This window comes from Trachypithecus francoisi, unplaced genomic scaffold, assembly GCF_009764315.1.
Source record: "Trachypithecus francoisi isolate TF-2019V2 unplaced genomic scaffold, Tfra_2.0 Lachesis_group2, whole genome shotgun sequence".
Classification (NCBI taxonomy): domain Eukaryota; kingdom Metazoa; phylum Chordata; class Mammalia; order Primates; family Cercopithecidae; genus Trachypithecus; species Trachypithecus francoisi.
In genome coordinates, this window is record NW_022681465.1 from 164,254,604 (window position 1) to 164,267,863 (window position 13,260).

The 13,260-nt window shown below is 37.6% G+C and overlaps 1 long non-coding RNA gene across 5 annotated transcripts in view; it reads left to right on the forward strand.

Moving 5' to 3' along the window:
- The window catches only part of LOC117065928, a 151,104-nt gene that overhangs the window by 19,998 nt on the left and 117,846 nt on the right, over window positions 1-13,260 (forward strand). For 3 of the 5 annotated variants that reach the window (XR_004430104.1, XR_004430103.1, XR_004430106.1), the window contains exons 3-4: window positions 4,034-4,137; window positions 7,675-7,749. This is a non-coding gene — a long non-coding RNA (uncharacterized LOC117065928). The remainder of the gene's footprint in view (window positions 1-4,033; window positions 4,138-7,674; window positions 7,750-13,260) is intronic. The other 2 variants (XR_004430101.1, XR_004430105.1) reach the window with 1 other exon arrangement.

Here is a 13,260-nt window from a genome sequence, read left to right on the forward strand (position 1 = left end):
AAACTGAACCACATCATGAAGTCCTTTTCATCTTAGCATCTTCATCTATAGCAGTGCTTTTCAACTTAGGCTGCCTATTAGAATCAACTAGTGACCTTTTAAAAAATACTGATGCAGAGACCTTCCCTAGACCAATTAAATCAGAATCTTGGAGGAAGGGAGGAGGGCATTGATATTATTGTGTAAGATCTCCAGATTATTTTACTATGCTGTTTCAGTGTTGAGAAGCACTGAGTTACTATGTAAATCATCGATGTAATATTTAGGGCAGTAAATAGCAAAAATATTTATACATATTAATCTGTTTTTCCATGTGAGTTCTGTAGTTACCCAACATAAAAACTGTTGTTTTTAAAATTACGGATCGTTACAACCTGTGGTTCCACGTAAAGATTTTAAAAAGAGAAAAGTGTAATCCTGCAACAATTGGTTAACCCTTCTTAATTTAGAGGTACCTTGATAAGTTCTTGATCATCAAGGTAATCAAGTTAACTACATTACCACATGCAAAACAGTCAGCTGGTTCACACAACTGCTTTAAACCCATAGGAAATTGATACATTAGCATTTCCTAGATTAGAAATTGGCTAACACCATTATCAATGATATAGGTGATAGATGGTGTTCTAAAAGGAATTTTCTGAAAGTTACCTACTGTCTCATTAGTTATAACTACATTTTAAATGCTATCTCTTTCTCAAAAGCCAAAGCTACCCTTCTGGAAGTACAAAGGATCAGACTTCAGGCAGGACTTCACGTGCTGTCACGTGTCAAGTTCTATAACTTCAGATAACTTGACATGGCAACAGCCATTTCTGAGTTCTAATACCATTTTAGTAGATAGATGCTATTGTACTAATAGATGCTAATATTGGGTTAATCCAATATGTTATGCTCACCCTTTGTAAGGAGTAAAAATGGCCATTCTCTCTCTTTTTTTTTTTTTTTTTTTTGAAACGGGGTCTTTCTGTGTCACCCAGGCTGGAGTGCAGTGACAGGATCTTGGCTCACTACAAGCTCTGCCTCCCAGGTTCATGCCATTCTCCTGTCTCAGCCTCCGGAGTAGCTGGGACTACAGGCGCCCGCCACTACGCCTGGCTAATTTTTTGAATTTTTTAGTAGAGACAGGGTTCCACCGTGTTAGCCAGGATGGTCCCAATCTCCTGACCTCGTGTTCCGCCCGCCTGGGCCTCCGAAAGTGCTGGGATTATAGGCATGAGCCACTGCACCTTGCCTTTTTTTTTTTTCTCTCTCTCTCTCTCTTTTTTTTTTTTTTTTAAGACAGGGTCTTTCTCTGTCACCCAGGCTGGAGTGCAGTGGGGCAAACGTGGCTTACTGTAGGCTCAAGTGATCCCCCTGCCTCAGTCTTCCAAGTGCCTGGGACCACAGGCATGCACCACTACACCCAGCTAATTTTTAAAAATTTTTTGTAGAATAGGATCTCACTTTGTTCCCCAGGCTGGTCTCAAGCTCCTGGGCTCAAGTGACCCTCCTGTCTCAGCATCCTAAAGTACCGGAATTACAGGCATGAGCCACCATGCCCAGCCCTTTCTGTCTTTTAGTGTTAGTATAACTATACAGTTGTAAGCAGCAGCGTGGCATAGTGAAAAGTAACTTTTAGGATCAGATATGCCTGGAATTAAATTCCATATTTGCTGTTTATCAACTGTGTGGTCTTGAACTGGTTAACTTGTTAATGCCTCACTTTCCTCCACTGTAAAATAAGAATACAACTCATCTTGCAGTGTTGTGAGGATTAGGAATGATAGCTGTCAATCTTCTGCCATTTTGCTTCAGAATTTTACAAAATTGTAAAAAAATGAGTAAATATATTCTCCTTATAAACAAACTTAGAATTACAAAATATGAAATTATTTGCTGACCCTATCCCTTCCCATCTTGCCAATAGTAACCACTAATATTAGTTTGGTGCATACTGAGAGACTAAATATACAAACGGACAAGGACCAGACCATATATGTCAATAGAACTCAGACACACAACCTCTGCAGCAACCAGCCTGGGAAGCCAAACCACAAGCTCTGATACAATTGGTTCAGAAGTGTCAGTGCTTGGTCAATGACTGTCAGCTTTTAACTCAGAACCAACAAGACAAAGCCAAATGTACTCCCCAAACCAACCACATAAGATGGCTCACTTGTAATTACCCACTTCTAGCTTCCCAAACCAACAGTTTCAATTGTAGCATTTGTGAGTCTTCCCTCTTTTCGGTATAAAGCTTTTCATTTCTGCCTTGGCTGCCTGTGAGCATCTGCCAAACACAAGTAATGGTGTTTGACTCCCTTGTTTTAGTAAGTAATGAATAAATAGCCTCTGATTGTTCTCATTTTGGGTGGTCTCTGTTTATTTCCATGGTATGGTTCCAGTCTTTATTGTGCATATACCGATGGACATTTATATGTGTATATCCCTGGGAAATATATACCATTTTGTGGATTTTTAAAAACAAAAATGTTACATGTAATGTTTTATATCTTGATTTTTTTTCTCAAAAATGCCCTAGAAATCTATGCATGTTAATTCATCTCCATTGTTTTAGCTGGAGGGAGGTGGTAGTATTTGTCTTGGCGTCTTTAACACAGCTCTGTGGTGCTGCCTACTTTAGTGCTTGCTTTCCTATCTGTGTCTTTCACAGAGACATTCTTTTTACCTTTACACCCCCATCCTACTTCCCTTTCACCCTCATCCCCAGCTTACTCCTTTAATACATATCCTTTGAACTGCAGTCGACTCACTGTGAGGTTGGCTGGCTGTCTTCTTCTTTCATGGCTGCTAGTAATGACTGTTCAGTGGCTGTTTCTTCAGCTGGGCAAAGTTAGACCATGTCTGGGAGTTCAAAGGCATTGGTCTCTGGTTGGTGTATGTCCTGTGTATTGCCTGATCAATTTCTGCATTACTGACTGTGAGAAACTACAAGTCTTACTCATGCTGGATTCTTTCACCTTGAGTCAGTCTTTCAGTTGTATGTAAGAAATTTTTTCCAATGAATTAAACATACCAACCTTAGAAACTAGCTTGTGAAGGAAGTAAAATAAAGTTAAATGCTCCATTTATCTTTGCTTTTACCAAATAATTTAGGTAAACCTTGCAGTCACCCAAATAATGCCCCTCCTGGTAAATACCAAAACATTCAGAATTAAGACACCTAATTGTAAGGTCTAAGAAGGATCACTTTTAAGATCTGCCCGTTTGCATGCCCGCTAAAGCCTCTAGACCATATAAGAACAATTTAATGAAGTGATACTAGTGTAGACTCTGGGATAATATAGCTTGCATGTGTTTTTTGTGGCTTTTTGTTTTTGTTTTGTTATGTTTTGTTTTGAGACAGGGTATTGCTCTGTCTCCCAGTCTGGAGTGCAGTGGTGTGATCTTGGCTCACTGCAACCTCCACCTCCTGGGTTCAAGTGATTCTCCTGCCTCAGCCCCCAGAGTAGCTGGGATTACAGGCATGTGCCACCACACTCAGCTAATTTTTGTATTTTTAGTAGGGATGGGATTTCGCCATATTGGCCAGGCTGGTCTCAAACTCCTGGCTTCATATGATCTGCCTGCCTTGGCCTCCCAAAGTGCTAGGATTATAGGTATGAGTCACAGTGCCCAGCCTAACCTGCATTTGAATCTTCATTCCTCTGGTTTAATGAACTTGGGCAAATTTTGTAACTTCTTTGAGTCTAAGTTTTCTCATGTTTATAATGAAGATGAAATTACTTACCTTATAGGGTTTGTTGGGGAGGCAAATCTTTTCCTCTCCCCTCTTAGGTTCAGTTCTTGAGGTCCTGGGAATTAAACTTAGATAAAACATAGATTTTTATTCAGGCGGGAGCACACAGAAAAATGTGACTCTAAACTTAGTTGTTAGATGGGAATTTATATACCTAACTTAATAGGGGAGAGGTAACTTAATGAGGGAGAAGAAGGAGGGAGTGAAGTCTTCTATGTAGGGAAGAACAAATGAGTACTTAGGGGAAGAAATGAAAAAGAAGAAAGTTTGTGATAATGTTTGTTTATGCAGGTACGAGTGGTCTTCTCTGTCTTCTTTCTGGCCAGTAAAATTCTCTGGAAGAGGAGATTTATAGCAGCCTCACTCCCAGTAGTTTCTGCATTTAGTGAGATAAGGTAAGTTCTGAGAAGGCGTTTTTCTGCATCTGTTGAATTTCAAATGTCTTTAGAATAATCTTTATATCAATTCTGGGGTTCTCGGTGAGTCCCCACAGGTTGTTGTGAGAATAACTAAGGTCATATGGCAAAGCTGTTAAGTTAGCCCTTCACAAATATTTGCTTTTTTTATTATTTGAAAACTAGTCTTTCTGACTTGACACCAGTAGCAGATGGGAAATTATGGTGATTTTTATTTCTAACATTGATCCATTTTGCAGATCAGCCAGTCTGCTGAATTCCTGAGTCAGCATTTCCTATGTAGTTACCCAAGCGCTGATTCATTGCTTTTTCTCATGTTCAATTAAACTCCTCATCTAACTTTTCCAAATCAATTTCTCCCTGATTGTTGACTTGCAATTGTCCTAAATAATTTGAGCAACTCAAGAAAATTAACATCTGCTGAGATCTGTTTCTACCTTTCCTAAGTTTCTCTTCATTCCCTTTTAATACCCAGGGATGTCACTCAAGGCTCTTTTTAAACCTATATCAGCTTCACCTCATTTGGCTTTTTGCACATCAGAGGTGAAACAAAAGAGTGAAATCTTTGCTTGTGTAATCCTCTCATGTCATCAATTGTTTATAAATGTTTAGTATTTAAAGGGCCACTAAGGGGCAGTGGGGAAAATGCATCTTGTGGATGGATATCATCGTTTTTTGCTACTTAATAATGTCATGGACTTTCATATGAGATTTCTGTAGCTGGAATGAGAAAAATCCTAATAAGTTTAGGATAGGTCAGAAGATTTGTGCAATGGAGTGAATGTTCGTGTGCTTCCCAAATTTCATATGTTGAAACTATAATCCCAGTGTGATAGTAGTTGGTGGAAGGACCTTTGGAAGGTGGAGCCCTCATGAATGAGATTAGTGCTCTTAAGAGACCAGAGAGCTAGCTAGCTGTCTTTCCACCATATGAGGGTACAATGAAAAGTTGACAGTCTGCAACCAGAAGAGGACTCTAACAAGACCCTCAGCATGCTAGCACCCTGATCTCAGACTTCAGTCTCCAGAACTGTGAGAAATAAATTTCTATTGTTATGTCACCCAGTTTATAGTACTTTGTTATAGAGGCTCAAATTGACTAAGATAATTTGGATATTAGGTTATATTGCTTGCAGGAGGTATGTAACTTCTTGAAACATGTAAACTGTCTGCGTTGTGTTCTGCTGCCTAAATCCACCAGATAAATATTTGGTTTACTTTGCTTGGGAATACCGTTACTCAAAAATATCTTAGATGTTCTCTATACAAATGCAGAAGAGTAAAAACAGGCTAATTATTTCCCCATTTTATATTAGTAATTGCTATTTTATTTGTTAGTGTTTCATTATGATTTAAACAATTGGTATAGGTATATTAATATAATTATTTGCTAGTTGCTAAAAAATATATGCTGCATCTTATGAAAATGTATTTAAAAAACACTTGAATTGGTCATTTGACATGAAAGCATCTTTTGATTTTGAATTCAGAGACTAAGTTGCCAAAAGAGGAAAATATTTAATGCCGTTCCCTGAAGACTAGTAGTTTATTATTGGTGGAATCACAGGAGGGAATAAATTTAGAGCTGAAAACGACTCACTGATTCTACAGTATACTTGAATAAAATAAGATCACTGTCCATTTAGCTGGCCAAATAGCTTGGCACAATATGGAAGAAGGAACTAGTTTGGCAGCCTTGGAAAATATGAGTATTATAAAAAATTGTAATATTTTTAATTAAACAAACCATCAATTCGTTTTAAAACCAGGATATTTCCTCATTTGATTAAGTTTTTTAATACTAGAAAATTAGAATTGTGACTATGTGTATCAGAATAGAGATGAGCTTTAGGCTCTTTTTGATATGGAATTTGTTCCTGGTTTACTGGCAGCTATTTCAAGAGTTGGGGTTCTAGAGGACCTTTTTCTTAACTTTTCTCTATCTCCTAGGAAAGAATTTGAACCCTAAAATGTCATTTAAAAGAGTGCCAACTCAAATTAGAACATCATTTACAATAAAAGACAGTAGGTAAGGTTTACAAGTGTAATTACCTGGGTAATTCAGGATAGGAAGCACTAATTTTTCTAAACTGTCAAAGATAATTAAGAGGTTATGGAGTCAGTTAGCCTAAATTATCCCAGTGGTTCACTGTACAATTCAAATATACATGGTGACTCTAACTCCATACTTACAATTTTAAGGCTTATTTTGGGGAAAAAAAAAAAAATGCCTTTGCAAGCTTTAAGATACATTACTTAAAACTGCAGAGCCTCTTCTTGAAGACCACTGAAGCTAACTAGCATATATTTCCTTGCTTGATGAGGTCTTCAAGAGCCTGATGATTATTCCTAGGTTCATGTATTATACACAACTAACCATTTGTCCCATAGCACCTTATTTTCTCCAGCTAACAGATGAATAGTCTAAAAAATCTGTTCTCTTAATTGAACAACTGTCTCGCTCAGAACTCACTGTGATGAAGCCAATTGTTCACAAGACAGAGAAGTCAGGAAAGGGCCTGACTTCTGAATGACTGATGATCCATATCTTAGCACAGAGAGTTTGACATAAAAGGGTCTCATGAACTCTATGTAAGGCAGGTAGGTGGCCTTGAAAGCCTGATCAGAAGTGACACCTGGATGGCCTGTCCCTTCTGGCCTGCTATTCAAGGGGAGAGGTGATGCAAGAGCCCAGTAAGGAGGCCTGGCAAAGGTGAGGCAAGATTCATTTCTCTTGGGGTATTGGAACAGAATGAAAAACAGGACCAAGGCATAAGCTCAGTTAAACAAAACAGCGCCAGAGACTCATAACCAAGATTGAATTATGTTACCACCGACACCAAGTAGCCACACAGAACTCCTCTCCAGCTTCCCCAAACCTGCTTTTCTGCCTTTCCCATTTCAATAAATGATGCCACCATCCATTTTCCCCTGGTCTCCCATGCTAGACCTGTTACTTTTTTATCTCTCAGCTCCAAATATCTGCTGTCTGCTTTCATAATAAAGTTTGACTGCATATTAAAACTGTAGCAAAAAGCATTGGCCGACTAAAAGCTGGTTTCATTTCCTTAAGGGTTAAAAGAACTTAGTTTTACAAATATGGGACCTATCTCCACACTTTGAGGGGGGTCGGAAATATTTGTTTTATGTTCTGAGGTTACAAATAAGGGGTGATACTCCTCCTCATAGATTTATTAGAATCTCCCTTCTAATACTAAAACTAAAAGGGAAAATTCCATATTAAAAGAGGCTAATTGTTTATATCCAGCATACAGATATCGGCTAGAAAACTTTTATTTTTGAAGGAAAGTACTTATGTAATTTCCAAACTTAAGAAAAATAATGGGCTTTGCTCTTTTTTTGCTGGTTAGTTTTTCTAATTACTTGAGCCTTCTGGCAAGAACATTGAAATGAGAATTTTCTCAGTTTAGTCACCTTTTGTCATATGTGAAAAATGAGTTACTGACATTTGTCAATCAGTCTTTGCCTTATTCCTCTGGTTGGTGTGAAACAAAGTGGTGTGGAGAATTTTAGACTGCTGCTGCCGTTTGTGCTCCAAATGATAGCATATTCCTGATTTTCAGTAACCAGGTAAGGATGGACTTTTCTTGCCTGTGCTACCAAATATCATTCCTAATAAAACACCAAAGTTTATTATCACGTGGTAAACATAGAGAAACTCTATTCAAGATTGGTGCACATCCATTTGTAATTAAAATGAGTTAATGAGACTAAGCATTCCAAATGTCCTGCTTCACAGCAGGTACTATGGGGAATTGAGCTCATTTGGTAATATATTTTGTTTGTGTCTGGTTTCTGATGGGACTGATGAACTATCCCCTTAAACATTTTTATTAGCACATAGTATGTGTCAACTCTTGGGGTTGATACCATGAAGAGTAAGGTACAATCTCAGTACCTAGAAATGAGTCTACCCGAATAGAGACTCTTTTTAATGTTTTCAACCCATTAAAACATGTTTGAGGGGATTCTACTGAAGAAGCAATGGAGACATCCATTGGAGGTTAACAGTGTTCCTTTGAGTGGTGTGTTTATATGTGCTTTTATATTTTCCAAGCTTTTAGTTTGTTTGTTTTGCAGAAAATGTATTTAATGTTGTATAAGTGGGAAAATAAAGATTTTTTAAAGTGATAAACAAGGATTTATATTCTTTTTCACAGTAGAATGCTTAGTGAGTATTTGTTAAATGAATGAGTATATTTTTCAAATTCTCTAACATTTTTCCTAGTGTCTTTAAAAACAATAATGGCATTTATTTTAGGTCTAAATAACTCCCCAAATTTCCTTTAAGGGAGGTATTCTGAAAACTCTATCTTCAACATTTGAAAACCCCTGATGATAAGTAAAGAGCCTGATAAATTCTGTGGATGTTATATTGCACCCAAAGGATAAAGAAGGTGAATTTGTTTTCCCCTTCTCATTTTTAGAACATCCTCGGCCGGGCGCGGTGGCTCAAGCCTGTAATCCCAGCACTTTGGGAGGCCGAGACGGGTGGATCACTAGGTCAGGAGATCGAGACCATCCTGACTAACACAGTGAAACCCCGTCTCTACTAAAAAATACAAAAAAAACTAGCCGGGCGAGGTGGCGGGCGCCTGTAGTCCCAGCTACTCCGGAGGCTGAGGCAGGAGAATGGCGTTAACCCAGGAGGCGGAGCTTGCAGTGAGCTGAGATCCGGCCACTGCACTCCAGCCTGGGCGACAGAGCGAGACTCCGTCTCAAAAAAAAAAAAAAAAATCCTCAAAATAAACACTATTTGCATATAGGAATCTAACCTGAACTGATATGAATTGCTAAAGTTTTCCAAACTATCTTGATGGAATAGATTAGAGAAGAGAATGCAAAAAAAAAAAAAAAAAAAAAAAGTCTATCAAAGTTGTAGGGTGTAAAGATAAGTACATGTAATGAAAAGCAACCTTAAGTTAGTGGAACAATTTTATCTTAATCCAGGGATGGAAGATTTCAAAACATAGTCTAGTTTAGATGGATGGACTGTGAGGGCTAATGAGCCCAGTGTTCCAACCTTAGATAGTCCATTCACCTTCTTTATTTTTTTTAGCCAGTGACTGTGTTGCTAAACTGGTCAAACTTCCTACACAGAGGTTCCATGGTCTTGAGGAAAACCATGTAATAGAAACACAATATAATCAGGAGAAAAGAGTTCAAAATATAAGCTTTAATAATGGTGGGTGGGAATGCTTTGACGTCAATACTGGGAGCAGATCCAGAGAGGGCTGGTGGTAGTTGTTGGTAGAATTCAAGAGAGTTAACTATATGACATGAATTTTACTAAATTGGTCAATTTATTGAGAAAATAGAACTGGAAATATTTAATATTTTCACGAGAAAATTGAATGTGAATGTTTGAATGATTCATTTAGCAAGTGTCTTAATTCTGCTGAATGGATATGTGTTACTGAGACAGAGTCCTACTGAAGAAACAAGAGAACCACACAACAAACTAAATAAAAGATGTATTATATGCCTTTTACGAACCAGTCAAGTCCTCTTTCTGCCATGTCTTGCTCTAGAAGCTGCTGTAATAGGTTTGATCTAGCATCTTGTTGATACAACTGGACAACAGTCACCTAAACCCCAAACATTTACCTACCACTGCCCATGTCTTTGTTTTCTATTTGCTTGTCTCTTGCCTGTGCAGAACTTCTCTAATGCCATGGTGAAGGCCAGCAGAACTGCTCAGACTCATGCACGTGCAGTCAGGAAGTTCAGGGGAGGTATTACCAGCAGGGTCATCTTTAACCAATGGAGGCCAGGAACTTATAAATAAATATTTTTTCTTTTCACCTCTCAGGTGGATTTTCTGAGATGCATTTCATAAGATTCATTATAAGGTCCTGGTGAGACCTAGTATCAGTTACCCATAGTGGTGGCCAATTCAATGAGGCATTTTTGAACTCATTCTCCCTCCTTCTCTGTCCTACTCTCTTAGGCTCTCAGTTATGCTTCTTGGGATTATTGCCCAAATAAACTACCAATATGCAAGCTTATATCTTAGCCTTATTTTGAAAGACTAATGTCCGACCAAAGGCGGGAGAAATCAATGTGATAATGAAGCCATAGCCTAAGAACAGTAATTGCAAAGAGAAGTGAAAAGATAGATTTGAGAGATAGAATCTATATAAGAATGGTAGTACTTAGTAATGAAACAATGAAGACTGACAATAGTCTGCTCAGATGGTCCAATAATGAGTTCTATCCTAGAAGAGGCCATAACTTTAGCGGGATGCCCAGTAGGCAGTTGGAGCTAAAATTCAGGAATCAAGTGAGAGTTGAAATCTTGAGGATGAATGAGTTCTTTTTTTTTTTACTTTGAGAAGTGAGTTCAGTGGCATGATCACAGCTTATGGCAGCCTTGACCTCCAGGACTCAAACGATCCTCTTACCACGGCCTCCCAAGTAGCTAGGACCACAGATGCATGCCAGTACTCTTGGCTGATTTTTTAAAAAATTTCTAGAGATAGAGTCTCCCTATGTTGCCCAGACTGGTCTTGAACTCCTTGGCTCAAGTTGTCTTCCCATCTCAGCCTCCCAAGATGCTGGGATTACAGGTGTGAACCACTATGGCTGGCCATGAATGAGTTCTTGAGAAAGAAGACTTTATGAAGAGACAGCCAATGGGCTATAGACTGAATTTCAGACAATGGTCAGATTTCAGAAATCCAGAGAAAAAGGAAAGGACAGCTACTGAGCACTCAGGAAAATAGACAAGTTTAGAGCTATGTGTAATGGTGGATAAGTGGGAAAAACATACAGTTCCATTCCACCATCAGGTCAGAGACCAGACTGAAGAGGCTCAAGATGGAAATAGAGAATAGACAGTGAAGAGATGGAGACAGTAATGGAGATGGTTCACTGAGCAGATGAATGCAGAGGGAGATAGTTCACTCTTGACAAGTAACAAGCTTGTTAGGAATGAACTAAAGGAGAAAAGTTAGAAGCATGTAGATCCAAATGTAGTAATTTTTGTCAGGATTTAAAAAATGGAAAAAAAAAACGAATGGAGAGAACTTTCATATAAAAAAATTCCAATTTTAAAATTTTCAAATAAAATTTACTGAAATTAATCATTGGTTACACAGAAAATTTACACGCTTATGCATTTTTTATACTTAAGAACACTTATTTTTAAAAAAGATGAACACTCAAAAGCACTTCCTCTAAGATGTTGGTCCACAGAACGACATTATTGAAAAGTAGCTCTCTTCTAGAAAATATTGGAAGAATTCCACTTGAATAAATATTGCATAACTCAGTGCCTACTTTTACATACCCATATTTGTGTTAAGCTAATCCTAGTTTCTAAAAAAAGGTTGTTGTACTGTTGAAAAGCATTTCTGAAATACTGCCAACCCCATCTTGTGATTGAAGTTTTTTGGTATAAAACAGGTTGGGGATGAGATGCCAAGCAGGTATTTAGAGAGAGAGTTTGAATTTGATCTTTTTATATATGAATAAATCATGGTTTAGATCCCCAATCCCCAGGCTACAAACTCTTGATCTGAACTGGGAGTCCCCAACACCCTGCTGGTCCATGGCCTGTTAGGAACTGGGCCACACAGCAGGAGGAGAGTGAGGGCGAGTGAGCATTATTGCCTGAGCTCGGCTCCTGTCAGATCAGCAGCGGCATTAGATTCTCATAAGAGTGTGAACCCTGTTGTGAACTTTGCATGTGAGGGATCTAAGTTGTACGCTCCTTAGGAGAATCTAATGCCTAATGATCTGATGTGGAACAGTTTCATCCTGAAACAATCCCCCACTCTTCCTGTCATGGAAAAATTGTTTTCAATGAAACTGGTTCCTGGTGCCAAAAAGGTTGGGGACTTCTGGTTTAGATAATCTGTTTCTGCAAAAATGTTTTCAATATGCAATCTGGTCATTTTCTACTTTTTCCATTGAATATTTTTTTTCTGGTCATTTTTAACCATCTACTTTAAATATAAATGTCATTTTATCATAGTGTGCTTAGATTTTAGCATCCATTATCCTTCCAGGGTGTGTTTATTATCTGTTGGACTTTCACTTTGGATTAAACAGTTACTATATGAGTGAAATTTGAGACAGTGACTAGCTGCCCAGAGAATGAGTGAGCCTTATAAACTACATATTGTTTATTCAGTGCGTTGTTATAAACCTTTTGTTTATCCACATAATACAACTGTGACAAACTATAATTTACAGAAGGGTTTTTTCTTGTTTTACATTCTCATGACTATCATATCTGGTTTCAACTGATACTAAGCAATGGATGAGTTCTCTGTTGCTTTTTAACTTTTATATCAATAAGGAACTTGGATTTCTTGTGTATTAACAAATACTACATAGGCGCCAAGATGAGGAACAAGAAAAAATTAGGACAAATAAAGATTCACACCAAAAAGAAAATTAAAATAATATATGGAATATTTATCAATCTGCAAGTTGAGTAAGCAAAAGTAAGAGATATTAAAGTTTAAAAACAACAGAGAACTCATCCATTGCTTAATATCTATCAATTGAAACCAGATACTATGATAGCCATGAGATCTTTTTTAAAAGGAGGGAGTAAAATGTTCTGCAATTCTATCAGAGAGAACCACTGTTGACATTTTTGTTTACATGATACTATAATTATTTGGAATGCCTATATATAAATAATTTAAAACATGAATGGTATCATTTGGGAAGGTTAGCAAATAACCTTCCCAAACTTGCTTTTTTCATTAACATCTATTACATATGTATAATCCTACCCTAATGTTCTTCTATAATATGATTCATATTCTTAACTAACCCTTTAGGATATAGCACTATGTTATTTCTGTATCAGATAGAACTTTTATTTTCAAGTAATAAAACCCCCTTGAGCTTAACAAATATATTAGAAAAACACAGGAATATCTTGAGGAATCAAAGGACAAAGATGGAGCTGAAAACATTCTCTTGACTTCTATGTATGCTTCTCTCTGTTTCTGATTCATTCCCTGCCTCTTAACCAACAGTTTTCCTCTGCTTCTTACTACATTGATGAAAACATGACCAAGACTGCTCCCAAGTTTATATATCATAGGTCCAATTATCCTG